Source organism: Mesoplodon mirus, assembly GCF_964341445.2.
Source record: "Mesoplodon mirus genome assembly, chromosome: 7".
Taxonomy (NCBI): domain Eukaryota; kingdom Metazoa; phylum Chordata; class Mammalia; order Artiodactyla; family Ziphiidae; genus Mesoplodon; species Mesoplodon mirus.
Window position 1 is genome coordinate 79,136,561 of NC_138983.1, and position 13,363 is coordinate 79,149,923.

Consider the following 13,363-nt stretch of genomic DNA (forward strand, 5'->3'; position numbering starts at 1 on the left):
ATTTTTTTTTCTTAGATTCCATATATATGTGTTAGCATACGGTATTTGTCTTTCTCTTTCTGACTTACTGGTTGAGTGTCTTGAACTGCTCAAACTTTAAGGTCCATTACCTCTAATTTGCACCTTACCAAAACCTCAGACAAGAAACAGGAGAAAGGGTAGTGCCATCCATAATTCATTCCCACCACACCTACAAAAATAGTCACAAGGAACTTGTGCAGAATAGCAATTCTTTTGTATTAGGAAGGCAGTTTTCAAAATTAAATGGTATTGGTTCATTTCGTTGTTTAATAAATACCTTGCAAATGCCTATAATAAAGCCAAATACCAAACTGACCATTTAAGTTGCAGGAATTTTTACGGTCTTGATAGTTTACTATTTTCAAGTAACAGTTTACATTTGAGTGCTCACCACAATATATAATACCAATGAGCTCCCGAGAAATCTAAACGTTTATAGAATACACCAAATGCTACTGTCTCATGCCTTGCTTTGCAATCCTGGAGTGCTTTCTCCTAGGGAGATGACGTAAGAAATATAAGCTAGATATCTCTTCTACGGGATCACCAGCCATGTCTCAACTAACTTTTATCAGTGGAGACTCTCAGTACATACATATTTATTTATTATAAAACTCTTCGGTACTGATCATTAGGTAATTCTGGTAAATGTGGGCACGTAATAATAGTTAAGAATGTCAGCCCCATTTCATTTCAGCTTGATCCACTGCAGAAAAGCACAAACTAGATGAAAGCAATTTCCCCAAGAACAACTCACTTCCTTGAGATGAGAGATAGATAAACTTGGGTGAACAATGATTTGTCACAATTTATTTTTGAGGGTAGTGGTTTAAAAAAGTGCTAATGTAATCTTTTCAGAATGAATTCTTTTAAAAATGCATTAATTCTCCAGTGAATATAGCTTATAATTAAAAAGCTAAACATGTAATGTTACATTTCTAAATTTTTACATATGACCATATATAATAAATATTGAAATCTTAAAATCTTCGTTATCTTTAAAATTTGATGGCCTTTAAATCTGAATTTGGATTTGGTGAGTCTGACGGATTATTCTTAGTGACTCTATTGGGTACCACCAATTCAGATTCGACATTATTTCTGCAAGTGTCAGAAGCATTAAGTTGTGTGAGTGGATAGAGGGTATTAGCATCCTGGTGGTCTTTCACTACCCTGAGATGACCAGAGAACCTGAGTGTGAAAGAGCATGGAGAGGAGTGTAAGGAATGGCCTAACGGTATCACTGGCTTCTCTCTATGCTCAGACTCCGCAGTGCACAACAGAGGGAACAAAGCAGGTCGTGTTGCTGCCACTGTTGCAATGACCAAGCATCCTCAGTCTCACAGCCATTGCAGTCCATCGTTTAAGATGTGAGCTTGTTGGTGCTTATTCAGCAAAAGTCAGAATGCTTATTTGTTTTATGTCTGTTTTTTAAGGAGGGTTTGATGAGACAGCAATAAAGACAAAAGTAAATAGGAGAAATGTTTATTAATAGGTCCCTCCATCCCTATCAACCAAAGAAAAGGCCTACCTTAAAATATTGTAGTGAAATGTCGAGGGTGTGTCTGTCTGTGTTCTTGCCACCCTTCACCTTTAAGTAGCTTTTCAAAACTATGTTATAAACATGTTGCTTCATCCTTGCCCTTTTAGCCTGTTAATGTCTAATTTAAGTAAAGCAGGATGCAATCCCCAGCAAGTTATCTGTTTCTCCTTTCTTGGACCATGCAAATCAAAACAGTCTTCTTCTATGGAGGGTAGTGAAAGGTTGTGCCAATTGTGTTCCTACTTCAGCTATTCCAACATTCTTTAGTTTAGCTTAAATGAGACATTCTCATCTTTGGGCTTTAATTATTCTGTTTAAAAATAAATTTTAAAAGATACTCTAAAGAGAAACTAAGAAAAAAAAAACAACAAGATAAAAGATTTACCATAATGCAGGTACATAAATATGAACTAAAAATAGTTTTAGATTAAAAATTAATCTTTTTTATTTTAAAAATTAATCTAATTAAAATTTCAGATTAGGCTGGATGGAAATGATCCATTGCTGAAGCTTAAAAAAAAACTAGCTATAAATGTTACTAGTTTTCTACACTGTTGTTACAAGACTTGACTGACATCCGTGATGTACTCCGTAATATTTTTGAAATGATGAAATGTGTGATCCAGAGACTGGAAATATTTCAATACTTGTGTATAGGAATTTTCTTCCATGAACTAGAAATGAAAAAAGTGAGAATGTTTCCTTGCTCAAATCACATGAAGTGGATTCCCTTATATTACTTGCATTCATTTTTAAGATGGTCATAAATGGTTACATAAATTACAGGAATATTATCTGTTGAAGAAGTTGATGGTTTTTATAGTAAATGTATGTATTCAAATGATAAATGTTTCTGCATAATCTCTGACCTAACAATACCATTCCATGCCACTCCAAGAATTCTTCCATCAAAAGTAAAAGCTCCAGCACATAAAGACATGAACCTCTATGTCCATTACCACATTTCTTGAAATCATAAAACTGTTTGGAACTTAATAAATGTTTATCAATGGGCTTTGACTGAATGAAATTATGGCTCACTCATAGTACACATTACTGGGCATCTACTAAAGGTAATATGGTAGTGATATATGCTAGATATCATTAATATAATAGAAACACAATGTACTAAAAGTGTTTTGCAACTAAAAATCACTATACATTGTATGGCTTTAAAAAGGAATGAAATGCTGCTACATGCTATAACATGGATACACTTTGAAAACACTATGTTAAGTGAAAGAAGCCAGACACAAAAGGACAACTATTGTATGATTCCACTTATATGAGGTAGTTAGAATAGGCAAATTATAAACCCAGAAAACAGAATAGAGTTAACCAGAGGCTAAGGGGAGGGGAGAAATAAGGGGTTATTGTTTAGTGAGTACAGTTTCTGTTGGGGATAATAAGAAAGGTCTTAAAATGGATAATGATAATGGTTGCTCAACATTGTGAATGTACTTAATACCAATAAATGATACACTTAAAAATGGTTAAAATGGTAAATTTTACATTATGGGACATTTTACCAAAATAAAAAATAAAAATATACTATAAAATAAAGTAAAAATTTACCTCCTACTAGGCATACTATGAAGTTTGCATAAAATTGCACTTATTTTAGGAGCTTATACTGTTATTATCATATCTGGGGACATGTAAAGAAAGCAACAGCTTAAGTAGTCCTCTTGAGTTCTTTCTCTCCATCTTTCCAACCCGGTTTCTTCCAGATTAATGGTTTTGTCAGGCCTCTCTTTGAATACTAGCATCAGTAGGAATGCTAGCTAGTACTGGTTTCCTTAAGTATCAGCGAAAAATTTTAATGTATTTTTATGCTGGTAATTGTTTTAGAACCTGGGAGGGATGTCATTGTTTTCTTAACTTGGCAAAAGCAAATATATTACTGTAGACAGCATTACTAGAAAGAAATAGTAACTCTGAAGAAGACATATGTCCATCCTAAGAAAACTGAATATATTTCAAAGCAGACCACACCACTCAACTGCTGGCAATGTTCTTCCACGTACTTGGCAGTATACTACTCTAAGTCTGAGAACTGTTTCTTTTTTGTAAAAATGATTTTGATTGGAAAACCCTGAATAAATCCTTTGGAATGTGTAACGTTTAGAGCTCCTTCTGGGATCCCTTTTCCATGAATCAAGGTTCTTTGATTCACTATCCTCCTTGGCACTTGCTTCCTAGTCATCTCAGCAGCCTTTGTGCCAGTGCTAAGGAAGAGCTCCCATTTTAGGTCCTAAAGCAGGGAGAACAATAAAAGGAGAACCTCATTTCAAGTACCAGAAATGTCTGGGCTATAAAGAACACACATATTGTCAAGGTAAGCCCAGAGTGGGGTGACATCACCAAGGTCATTCCTGGCTCCGCGTCCCCCACCCCCAGGAGGAACAACTAACAATTATTTGGAAACAGGACACTAGTTGAGAGAATCCTAGAACATGGAGGTGAGGCTGAAGCACCCCCGTGCACCACAGAGACCAAGACAGACTGCATTCGAAGGGTGAGAGAAGGAGCTACGCGTTGACCACGCTGCCCCTCCCCCAGGCCAGTGGAGCACCATGGGTGAGGCCTCCCGTGAACCTCTGGTTCCTCCAGTAGGAGAAGAGAACTGGGGGACGGCAAGCTCCACCACTAGCATCGGGGCTGCTTTGTGGGAGCCGCTGCTCTAACCTGCTCCACTGGGGCTGCAGGGGAGTCTGCAGGGCTTGACCACTAAGAGTCGGGCTGTGATGAAGGGGGAAGGGGCATGCAGCAGCCAGCACGTGGATTGTGACCGATGGAATTCATACCTGCAGTGCCCAAGTAGGGATCACAACGGGCACCTTTGCTTATCTACAGAGCCAGGTTGGCGGGGCACTACAACCAGGGAACTCAGGCTACAGATCCACCTGATACACATCTGGCCCTTGAACCTGGTTTGCCCATAGCCAGGGAAAGAGCAGAGTCACAGCCCACCCACTGTGGACAGTGTCTTCTGGCCATCTGACCAAAAGGGCTGGCAATAAATCCTGGAAGCTATTTGGCCCAGTCGTGCTCCAGCCAAGAGGCAGGCAGCCAGAGCTCATCACTGGCTCTGGTACAAAGCAGAGCCAGTATCAGGTGTGGAGGGATCCGGTACCATGCACAGGCACGGAGATTAATTCTTATCCAAGGCTGAGAGGAGCTCCCAGCTCCTCCCAACTGGGGAGCCTGTTTGAGAAATTAAGAGTAGCCTAGAGCGGCCCCTCCTCATCCCACCCAGGCAAAGGAACTGGGACTAGCCCCATCCCATCTGCTGTGGAGAGTGTCTTCCTGGCCCAGCTGACTAGAAGGATTGGTGACAACTCCTAGAAACTGTGCGGCCCAGCAGTGCTCAAGCCTAGAGAAGGGTAGGCAGAGCTGACAGTCTGCAAAGCAAAGCCAGTGGCCTTGTTCAGCCACAGAACGTGGAGTGTGGATCAGCTTGAGTTAAGACAACAAAGAGCTTTACTGGCTTTAGAGCTGCTTCTCCTGCTGCACCCAGGCAGGAAATCTAATTCATAGCCCTACTCATCACTGAATACAGCCTTCAGCATGTCCAGCTGGGGAACCTAACCAGAGAACATGGGAAGCTGTACAGCCCATTAAACAGCCCTAGATACAGTGGCACTTGAACAGACAGCACAGCCTGTGGCCTCCCCCATCTGCAGGGCAAAACCAGTGCCCTCACCTGACCAGGGAATTAAGTGCACACTCTGGCCTGATTTGGGTTCCCAAACAATGAACTATACAGGCTCTGGGTCCTGTCTAGAGCCAGGTCCTATACAAGCTCTGATTCTCTGCCAGGAAACTACTTCATAGCCCCATCTACTACTACTACTGAATATAATACCCAGTAAAGTCTGGAGGAAGAGCCCAATTACTCAGATATGCAGATACCAAAGTAAGGAATCAAGGATCACAAAAATTAGGCAAATATGACACCACCAAAGGAAACTAATAAAACTCCAATAACTGACCTTAAAAAAATAAAGATCTGGGCTTCCCTGGTGGCGCAGTGGTTGAGAGTCTGCTTGCCGATGCAGGGGACGCGGGTTCGTGCCCCGGTCTGGGAGGATCCCACATGCCACAGAGCGGGCTGGACCCGTGAGCCATGGCCGCTGAGCCTGCACGTCCGGAGCCTGTGCTCCGCAACGGGAGAGGCCACAACAGTGAGAGGCCTACACACCGCAAAAAAAAAAAAAAAAAAAGAGTATCTATGAACTGTCAAAGAATTCAGAATAATCCTCCTAAGGAAGTTTAGTGAACTACAAGAAAGCACAGACAGCTAAGTGAAATTAGGAAAACAATGCATGAACAAGACAAGAAGTTTGACAAGGAAATAGCAACATCAAAAAAACAGGAGCACTAGATTTTAAAAATACAATAACTGAACTGAAGAATTCAATAAAAAGTTTCAAAGGTAGATTCGACCATGCAGAAGAAAGAATCAGCAAACTGGAGGATAGAACTTTAGAAATTACCCAGTGAAAGGAACAAAAAGGAAAAGAATAAAAAGAGTGAAGAAAGCCTATGGAAATTATGGGACACAACAAAGTAAACAATGTTCATGTTATGGGAATTCCAGAAAAAGAAAAGAGAGAGAGAAAGGGAAAAAAAGTATATTTAAAGCAATAATGGATGAAACCTTCCCAAACCTAGGATGAGAAATGGACATCCATATCCATGAAGCCCAAACAAGCCCAAACAGGTTGAACTCAAATAGGGCTACTCTGAGACACATTGCAATTAAATCACCAAAAGTCAAAAACAAAGAAAGAATTTTAAGACCAGCAAGAGAAAAGAGAGAAGTTACATACGAGGGAACCCTGGGATAATTGGATATTCACATGTAAAAGAATGAAATTGGACCAATATCTTATACCACTCACAAAACTAACTTGAATTGGATTAAAGACTCAAATGTAAGACCTGAAACTATGCAACTGCCAGAAGAAAACATAGGAATAAAGCTCATTACATGGGTTTGGTAATGACTTTTTGGATATGACACTGAAAACACAAACGACAAAATAAAAAATAAACAAATGGAACTACATCAAACTAAAAAGCTTCTGCACAGCAAGCAAAAACAAAAACAAATCAACAAACTGATTGAAAAGACAACCTATAGAATGGGAAAAACATATTTGTAAACCATATATCTGATAATGGTTAATATCCAAAATAAATTAAAAATTCATACAAATCAATAGCAAAAAAAAAAAAAAAATTACCCAATTAAAAAAATGAGCAAAGGACCCGAATAGACATTCCTCCAAAGAAGACACACGAAAGGCCAACAGGTACATGAAAAGATGCTCAATACCACTAGTCATTAGGGAAATGCACATTAAAACCACATTGAGATATTACTTCACACCTGTTAGAACGGTCATCCTCAAAAATGTCAAGAGATAACAAATGCTCGTGAGGATGTGGAGAAAAGGGAACCCTTGTGCTGTTGGTGGGATTGTAGATTGGTAAAGCCAGTATGGAAAACAGTATGGAGGAGCCTCAAAAATTAACACTAGAACTACATATATCTAGCAACTCCACTTCTAGGAATATATCCAAAGAAAATGAAAACACTAACTCAAAAAGATATCTGCACCCCCATGTTCATAGCAGCATTATTTATAATAGCCAAGACATGGAAACAATCTAAGTGCCCACTGATGGACAAATGGGTAAAGAGGTTGTTTTATATATTTATAGGTATATACATATTATAGGTATACACACACACACACACACACTGAAATATTATTCATCTGTAAGAAAACAAAGAAATGCTACCAGTTGAGACAACAGAAATGGACCTTGAAGGCTTTATGCTAAGTTAAATAAGTCAGAGAAAGAAAGGCAAACACTATATGATCTCACTTATGTGTGGAACCTAAAAAAAAAGAAAACAATCATAGAAAAAGAGATCAGACCTGTGGTTACAGGAGACAGAGGGTCAGGGGAGGGGAAGTTGGAGGAAGACGGTCAAAGGTACAAGCTTCCAATTGTAAGATAAATACATACTATGGACATAATGTACAACATGATGACTATAGCTAACACTGACGTGTGATATATAGAAAAATCGTTAAGAATAAATTCTAAGCATTCTCTTCACAGAAAAGTATTATTTGATCTCATTTATATAAATGTGTGTGTTTGTGTGAGAGAGGACAGAATACAAAAATGCAAAAAGAAAAGTTGTAAAGTACGAAGCTGCTTAGGTTTATACCTCAACTATAACAGATAATAATTTGTTTAATTTTAATAGGTACAAAAATAAATGTTAAGCATAGAACAAGCAAAAAGAAAAACTGAGCCCAGCGTAGATGTCCTTAAAGCATTTGCAAAGGAGGGCTTTATTAGGTCCGCAAACACCTGCAATTACAGGCAAAATTCTGTGTGTGTGTGTTGTGTATGTACTTGGGGAGTGGATGCATAGCCTTTATTGAATTATTAAAGGGGATGTTAAGACCCAAAAGTTTAAAAAGCACTGGAAAGCCTGATCACAAAACCATTTTAAACTACTCTGATTATGTTTTATAGTTTTCCTTCACTCGTTAACACTTCAAAGAACAGCATGTGAATGTGGAAAGAATCTCTGCCATTTAGGTAAGATCTCTGAGTCTCAGCGTAAAATTAGCATATAGTAGCAGGATGAAATTATACACCATAGATGAAAGCACCTAGCAGAGCGCTTTAAGACTAGTACTTACTTATGCAAGACATCTTCCCCTGCTTACTTGTTTTCAGTAGAATGAAAGCATACTGAAAGCTGGTACAATGTCTTCTTTGAAGTTTTCTTTTGTAATGCTTACTATGCTTTTTGATACGGATGAGCCAATATCCACTTAAGGGCATGTAAGCTCACAATAACTTTTGTTGAATATAACTGTTTGAATGTACTTTCACTATATTATTATATAGGGATTTTAAACTAAAACGTACTTGCACACATTATTTAGAGCCTAACTTGGATATCAGAGTAGGTGGATATACACCCCTGGAAAATAATAGCTAATTTCTTCACTAACATCAAACTGCTGAACATCTACTTTGCATATACATAGCTAGGCACTGTATTATGAGTTGCAGGTAATAAAAAGTCGTTAGTCAAAGACTCTGCTCTCTAGGGTTATTTTACAACAGCAAATCATGTTCAAACTAAAGGATAGACCAAAATAGAAAGTGCCATAGGAATTTAGACAAGGGAGAAACACATCTGAAATGAGAAGGAAGGTGGGTATGGGGAAGGGTTCATGGAAGAGGCAGTGTATGCTGTGAGCAAGGTTTCAACGTGTAGCAGGGTGAGTGAAAGGAACAAATGAAGACATATAGTCGTGATATCATGAGGCACAAACTAGAAATAAACAGCACTTGTTTTAGGCTGGTCATGAGGTAATTTAAGGGGATTAGTGAGAAACTAGATAAAGAGATATCTCTTTATATATTACTTATTAACAATACTTTTGAACACAAGTATTTAATTTAAAAAAAAGAACAATATAGGGATAGGAGATTAGGAGGTACAAACTATTATTATAAAATGAGCTATAAGGATATATTGCATAGCACAGAAAATATAGCCAATATTTTAGAATAACTATAAATGGAGTATAACCTTTAAACATTGTGAGTCACTATATTTTACACCTGTAACTTATATAATATTACACATCAACTCTACTTCCATTAAAAATGCTATTTTAGTGGGGCTTCCCTGATGGCGCAGTGGTTGAGAGTCTGCCTGCCAATGCAGGGGACACGGGTTTGAGCCCTGGTCCGGGAAGATCCCACATGCCGCAGAGCGGCTGGGCCCGTGAGCCACGGCTACTGAGCCTGCGCGTCTGGAGCCTGTGCTCCGCAACAAGACAGGCCGCGACAGTGAGAGGCCCGCGCACCGCGATGAAGAGTGGCCCCCGCTTGCCACAACTAGAGAAAGCCCTCGCACAGAAACGAAGACCCAACACAGCCATAAATAAATAAATAAATAAAGCAAAACTGTCAAAAAAAAAAAAAGTCTTTATAAAAAAAAATGCTATTTTAGTGAATAAAACACTAAGCAGTAAAATTTTTAAAAAAGAACTTAGAAGAGAACTTAAAAATAAAGACATAAAGAGCAGGTTGAAACAGCGCAGAAATCTGGCAATTAAGAGGCCATTGATAACTTTCAAAATAGCACTTTTTCTACCCATTCTCAGTGGAGGCAAAGCCTTATTAATCCTACTATCTCTTTTTCTGTTTTTCAAAATCTCAGGATAAGTCTCTTTCAATTGTAGCTAATGGCAGTAATGCAGCACCAGAAAATGCCTTTTGTAAGGAGAAGCAACTTTGAATCCTAAATCGGTACTCAAGTCTTAAATTACTGATAACACTGACCACCCACCAGACTAAATGTTTTTTTTTTACGTGATTGGAAAGCAACAGATTGATTTCAATTCTATCTTGTCAAATCTACAAAAAAGTTCCCACAGTTCATTTAGCAACTAATAGCGTACATCCTTCTATTTGGTATTACTCCTCCTCCTTAACACCGGGCAATTAATTTTGCCTTTCTCTGGGAAACGTTTTTAACAAAGGAAATAGAGTCATAAATCAGTTTCGGATAGGAAATCATACAACTATTTCTACCTAGGGCTTTGAATTTAGAAACTTTCCTCAGAAATTGTTGAAATATAACAAAATCCAAACTCAGAAATAACTTAAATTTAATTATCTTAGTTGCACTCAAATAACAAATTCTATTTTCTATCTTGTTTTCTTTCTTCCCCAGAAGGCTTCTCCAACCCTAATCCATAACTTAATGCATTCATCTCACCTATAAAATCACTGGCAGGTATGATGCCGGCTTTGGCGGCTCCAGTCCCCTAATCCTGACCCATTTCTTGCCAAAGAATTCAGTTTCTTCAGAAACCAAGTAACAGACATTTCAATTTCTAACCATCATTAGCATATTTTCATGTACTAATACTCAACATAAAAACACCTTTTAAAATTACAGAAATTTTTACTGTACTTAAGATCAATTGCACTAACCTGTATTTCATAAACCTTGGGCTACTTTCTTAAAAATGAATTATTATTTTAATATGTTTTTCACTTATTATTCAGAATAATTATTCATATAATTAAATATTTTACAATTAGGTAAGAAAGGTGGAAAATAGTTTTGCTATTCTTGTTCTTTGTTCTCTCTTCTACTTGGTGTGCCTGAGTCAAAATTTTAGAATACTGAAAATTTAATCTTTCAAACCCAAACCACATTTAAAGATAATAATAACAACCAGCCAAAACAATTTCGGTCCAGAGCTTTGCATGGTCCGGGGAACAGTTCTCTGAGTGGGCCATTTGGAGTGGGATTTGCCCACCCGCCTCCACTCCTTCTGCCTCATATACTGAAGAGAGAGACAAAGAAACCAACTCAAGTCTTTCCAAAGTGTATTTATAAATAGAGAATTTGTAATCAGAAAAACAATAACGATATATAATAGAAGTAACATGATTCTTCAGAACCAGTATCTTGTTCTAAAGCAATATTTAAAAAAGAAGGTAAGGGGCTTCCCTGGTGGCGTAGTGGTTGAGAGTCCGCCTGCCGATGCAGGGGACACGGGTTCGTGCCCCAGTCCGGGGAAATCCCACATGCCGCGGAGCGACTGGGCCCGTGAGCCATGGCCGCTGAGCCTGCGCGTCCGGAGCCTGTGCTCCGCAACGGGAGAGGCCACAACAGGGAGAGGCCCGCATACCGCAAAAAAAAAAACACACACAAAAAAACCTAAGAAGGTTAGCTATAAACCCTGGCCCTCTTTTTTATTGATCTCCTATTTTAATTTGTTAAAATAAAATCCATGGCCTTTTGAGTCAAACCGTCTCTTTAATTTCAGATTTAAAGATAACAAGCCTCTTTTTAAATGGAATATTGGCACACAGACACCACACAGTCTGGCTTATTACAACTGTTCTCGGTTGGTGAAGTGGCACATTTGCAATCCCCACCATAGCAATCTTCACCATTTCACAGAATATCATTCAATTGTACATCCCTAGGTGAGCAACAAGAATGGGCACTTGAGCTCAGGAGCAAAGCGTTTGTGGGGAAATCCTAGGTCAGAACCCCTAAAAGGGGAGACTAACTTGAGGATGCCCAAATAACCTGAGGTTTACCTTGGCCACCTCCCCTGGCTTTCTGACTGCCTGGGGGAAAAGTCTCTCTGGAAACTCTTTTGAGGTTATTGGGGGAATCCTAGGACAAACACACTGCTTGCTTTTGCAGGAGGACTTGCCCCATACCCTACCCAGCTAGCTGTCTCACAACCTAGCTGGACTAAAAAACCTTCAAGAAAAACGGGATAGACTGACATTTGCATTTCTACTTCCACCTATTCTTATGCACAAAATATGTAGGTAGAGCCCTCTTTCTCACACCCCAATAGATTCTGCTGTCCTTGAAACCCATCTGGTAGCTGCAGTGACTACAATGAAGGGGGTTATCGGAAACCATATTGGTACTGGGCTTAAAGGATTTTTCATGCCATGCATTTTGGGGAAGGACACAGATAACAGTCCAAACGTGGTATAAGGCAATGCCCTTTCTGGGTCCTTGAAAAATCAGTCACGGAACACAGGTGGTGGACAGGAGCTGACAAGAGCTGGCTTGTTAATGAGCACAGCATCCCCGGCGGGGGGGCGGGAATCAATGAAATGATTGACAAGAGAAGATGGTAAATGAAGGGAGAAGTGGGGACAAGTGCTGCTCAACCCAAGCTGAACTCCAGGAGGTAAATTTCTCCTCTAATTTGAGATTCTTTCTAAAGGTTCAGTATTGAAGTGGATGTTTGACGTTGAAATGTGCAGACCCATTCTGATAACTGGAAAGGGAGGAGGCTGAGGAACGCAAAAGGAGAAGGAAGATTTCCGATTACTTCTCCAGGCTGCTGACAAGAACCTGCTGCTCGCAAACCACAAATTAACCAAGCGAAGGTTGAAGGTAGCAACGTAAAAGTGCAACTCAAATTATTTTACATTCGGAATCCTCTTCAATATCTAAGCGAGTGTAGCACAGCAATGGTTGATTATCTTAAGATTACAGAGGCTGACCGCCTTCTTTGTTTGCCCAGTAACACCGCTCCTCCAATAATCTCAAGCACTTGGCTGATTAACATTTCAATTTCAGTTGTTGCTCCTTTTCCCATTGCAGAAGGCGGCAGGGATATTCCCCTTCTTCCCTCTGTATTACAAACCCCATTACTAACCAAGCAGAAAGCACCGCGCAGTGTGGCCGAGGCTAATAATAGCCGGGCTGCTTACCTTCTCCGGAGGGATCGAATCAGCGCATGTCCCCGGCGCCGGCTGCCCGGGGGCCGCAGCGCCGCCGCGCCGCGTCTGTGTGTGGTCAGCTCGGCCGGCCCCCACCCCACCTGCCAGCTGCAGCACCTGCTCCCGGCGCTGAGCTCCGGCCGCCGGAAGTCATCCCCCGCCCCTGGCCGGATCGCCACATTCCGCGCCAGCCGCGGGGGGAGAGGGGCCTCTCCCGGCTGCGGACACCGGCTCCTGCAAACTGCGCTCAACGATCGCTACCCTTCCCGGTTGTAGGGTTATTTTCTAGGAATGCTTTTACAGAAGAAGCGTCGCCGGCTGGTGGACCGAGAGAGAAGAGCCAGAGTGACTTTCCCTGCAGAGCGCCTTTCCTCTGAGCGCTCCCCTGTCACTCCCGCGGCATGGACGGCTCCATTCCGCTGTGTGGGTTTTCCACCCTCTTCATCTTCCTTATCTGTATTGTTC

At 40.2% G+C, this 13,363-nt stretch overlaps 1 long non-coding RNA gene across 1 annotated transcript in view; it reads right to left on the reverse strand.

Moving 5' to 3' along the window:
- The window catches only part of LOC309807107, a 95,394-nt gene extending 82,374 nt beyond the window's left edge, over positions 1–13,020 (reverse strand). The window contains exon 1 of the long non-coding RNA XR_014294507.1: positions 12,890–13,020. This is a non-coding gene — a long non-coding RNA (uncharacterized lncRNA). The remainder of the gene's footprint in view (positions 1–12,889) is intronic.
- Positions 13,021–13,363: the final 343 nt, after the last annotated feature.